This window comes from Mus caroli, chromosome 10 (genome assembly GCF_900094665.2).
Source record: "Mus caroli chromosome 10, CAROLI_EIJ_v1.1, whole genome shotgun sequence".
Classification (NCBI taxonomy): domain Eukaryota; kingdom Metazoa; phylum Chordata; class Mammalia; order Rodentia; family Muridae; genus Mus; species Mus caroli.
The window spans coordinates 14,243,651-14,247,640 of record NC_034579.1 but is presented as its reverse complement, the minus strand read 5'-3'; the positions used below and the strand labels follow the sequence as shown (position 1 = coordinate 14,247,640).

The 3,990-nt window shown below is 44.2% G+C and overlaps 1 pseudogene; it reads left to right on the top strand.

Moving 5' to 3' along the window:
• The first annotated feature begins 1,248 nt into the window (after positions 1-1,248).
• Positions 1,249-3,614, top strand: LOC110303425 (annotated as a pseudogene).
• The last annotated feature ends 376 nt before the right edge of the window (positions 3,615-3,990 follow it).

Here is a 3,990-nt window from a genome sequence, read left to right as displayed (position 1 = left end):
GCAATCTCTCTAGCCCAAGCTTCTCTGTGTCAACGCTCAATGTGTGCTCAAGGAATGGTGGTGTAGCTCAGTTGGTAGAGTGCCTGTCTAATATGTATGAAGGTCTGGATTAAATCTCCACAACTACATACAACCAAACACGGCACCCATTGAATCTACCTATGATTCACTTGGGAGGTACACGCGTGAGGATAAGACGTTTAATGTCATTCTCAGTGACACAAAAAGTTCAACCCACTCTGGGACACATTAGAACCTGTCTTTTAAAAATAGTACTATACCCCGAGTAAGGTACCTCACATTTGTCCCAGACCTCAAGAGGCTAAGGAAAGAGAAGTTTGTATTCAAGAAAAACCTGGGCTATAACAACATGGAAATTTTATTTTTATATAAATATATACATTACATTCAAGTCTCCTTCATTAGGTGATTAAAACAGGTTTTTGTCCTTGGTTGCCTAGTTAGTTATAGTCATTCTCCATTCTTCCTTTATATTCAAGCTTCTAGAGAAGCTGTTCTCAGCCTTCCTAATGCTGTGACCCTTTAATACAATTCCTCAAGTCCTTAGCATACATTCAATTGATAAAGACTACACACACACACACACACACACACACACACACACACAGGGCCCTAAAGTACATCTACTCCAGGATCATGGTGTGCTGACCCTCAACCATAAAAATTTTTGCTACTACTTTGTAACTAATTTTTCTACTGTTATGAATCGTAATGTAAATATCTGACAATTCTCACCATCTTAGGGTCATTCAATTCCCATGGGTTGAGAACTACTGTTCTAGAAGAATCTGCACTAGGCCCCTGGCTACACAAACCATCCACAGTCTGCTTTCTCACCTCGCATTCCTTTGAAATGACTGTGCTGGTGGCTCTGGTACCAGCCATCTGCTCTAGCCCTTGGCTAAGTGCAGCATCACACATTCTTGGAAGTCTCATGTTCTCCAAACTTTGTCTCCAGAATTCTGTCATGTTTCTCTTCCTTGTACTGCTTTCTTCACTTTAGAAATTAGGTGCTATGGACACGTCAGAAAGGGACACACATAGGAAACGTGACTCTCACTCCACCTTCCCCTCCCCTTCCAAGTCCGTACCATACATTCAATTGATAAAGACATTTCAATGTGAAAACTACACACACACATATACACACACACACACACACACACACGGTCCTAAAGTACATCTACTCCAGGATCAAAGCAGGAATATCACTCAAGAAGCTGAAACATGGAGACTGTAAGGTTGGTGCCAGTTTGGGCTATATTAACAAGACCCTGTTTGAAATAGAACCAAAATATTAACAATATCTAAACCTTTGTAAAAAAAAAAAAAAAGTAAAAAGAATGAAGATAACAAAATCTCGGGGTGACTGCCTTAGTTAGGGTTTTACTGCTGTGATCAGACACCATGACCAAGGTAACTCTTATAAGGACAACATTTAATTGGGGCTGGCTTACAGGTTCAGAGGTGCAGTCCAGTATCATCAAGGTGGGAGCATGGTAGCGTCATCCAGGCAGGCATGGTGCAGAGGAGCTGAGAGTTCTGCATCTTCATCTGAAGGCTACTAGCAGAATACTGACTTCCAGGCAGCAAGAATAAGGGTCTTATAGCTCATACCGACCGTGACACACCTACTCCAACAGAGCCACACCTTCTAATAGTGTTACTCCCTGGGCTAAGCATATAAAAACCATTAGATAGACCAAGCTGGCTTTGAACTACAGAGGGCAGAGCTGGAGAAGTGATGCCAGCCCTTTGGAGGAGCCCAGAAGATCATGTGTGGATCCCAGACATTGAAACAAGAAGTTGTAACATTAAAGTTGCCTTGGAGACCTCAAGATATTCAAGCTGCCAGAGCCATGGTCTATCTTCTGAGGAAAGCTGCTCACAGGAAGTGGAACCAGCCCAGGAGAAAGGTTTGTTACAGTCAACAAAGATGAAAAAGCAGGTGGAGATCAGAAGGCTGCTTTGACATCAGCCATGGAGATGCAGACTTCGGAGTCTGCCTAGCTGGTTTCCTGTCTTGCTTTGGGGATTACAGTTAAGTGACTGGATAAATCTCAGAAGAGACTTTGAACTTTGGACTTTTAACATTGGTGAGACTACTTTAGACTAGGGGGACTTTTGATGTTGGACTAAATGTGTATTGCATTATGCTATGTTTAGGTATGACCCCCATAGACTCATATGTGTGGACAAGCCTATGGGGCCCAGGGAGTGGAATGTGATGGTTTGAATATGCTCAGTCCAGGAAGTGGCACTATTTGGAGGTGTGGCCTTGTTGGAGTAGGTGTGTCACTGTGGGAGTGGGCTTTAATACCCTAGTCCTGGATGCCTGGAAGTCAGTATTCTGCTAGCAGCCTTCAGATGAAGATGTAGAACTCTCAGCTCCTCCTGCACCATGTCTGTCTGAGTATTGTCATGTTCTCGCCTTGATGATACTGGACTGCACCTCTGAACCTGTAAGCCAGCCCCAATTAAATGTTGTCCTTATAAGAGTTGCCTTGGTCATGGTGTCTGTTCACAGCAGTAAAACCCTTACTAAGAAAGTCTACTTAGAGAAATCCAAGCTAGTTACAGCTACCTAGTGAGATCTTGTCCAAAGAAGGTCAGGAGGGGGAGGAAAAGGAGGCTGGATGTCAAGCAGTCAAGTGGTAGAGCAAGTTCAAGGCCATCCTCTGTGAGTCTCTGACTCAAAAGAGAGACGAATCATCTGGAGTGCTGTAAGCAACTGTAATCAAACTTAATAGATCTCTCTCTCTCTCTCTCTCTCTTTCACACACACACACACACACACACATGCACATGCACACGCACACACACACGCACACACGCACACACATGCACACACACACATGCACACACACACATGCACACATGCACACGCACATGCACACACACACATGCACACACACACACGCGCACACACACACACAGGAAAGTAGAATTGAGGCAAGCTCGGAAGAGGAAAGGGATTAGCAGGAAGGGGAGGGGGAGAAAGGACAACAGTGGGTGAATATGATCAAAATAATTGTGTAAATATATCAATAAGTCACAGTGAAAGCCTTAATTGCTCATGACTACTACATGCTAATAAGTCATTAGAAAAAGATAAGCACCCCCCACCACTTACCCCTCACCCTCCCCGCCCGCTCTCGAGACTTCATGAGCTCCTCTTTCCTTTCTGCCCCCGTCATGCCATCCAGACTGAGGAAGCCACGGCCACAACTGCATCGGTAAGCACCACAACTACATAGGAGGCCACGGGAATGCTGGAGGCAGGCATCACCACAGAATTAACAAATATCATCCAGGTTACTTTCAGAAAGTTGGTGTGAGGCGTTACCACTTGAAGAGGAACCAGAGCTTCTGCCCAACTGTCAACCTGAATAAACTGTCAGCGAGCAGACGCGGGTCGATGCAGCAAAAAACAAGCCTGAAGCTGCTCCCGTCATTGATGTTGTTCGATCAGGCTACTACAAAGTTCTGGGCAAGGGAAAGCTCCCTAAGCAACCTGTCATTGTGAAGGCCAAATTTTTCAGCAGAAGAGTTGAAGAGAAGATGTTAGAGGTGCCTGTGTTCTGGTGGCTTAAAAGCCACGTGTGTGTGTGTGGGGGGGGGGGGTTAATTAAATGCTAACATTTTCCATGAAAAAGAAAAAGATAAGGCCCAACAGTGTGTTGTTCCATACATGCCATAGATTTTCATTCCCCAATTTCCATTTCTTAGCATCCCTCTTTCATCTCCCTCTTTCAGCCACTTAATTATTTCGCTCTTTGCCACTTGAAAAAAGAGGTGGAAACATGGCCAAACAGACGTGTCCTTGAGACAGGGAGGGAAAACAATCACACTATAACTCTCTACAGTCAGATGGAAAATTAAGGAGTTCTTTTCTGATTCCCAGTAAGCTCTGAAAAAGGTTTATTCTGGACTTATATGTAGAGATTGCTTGTATTTCCCACCTGTAGT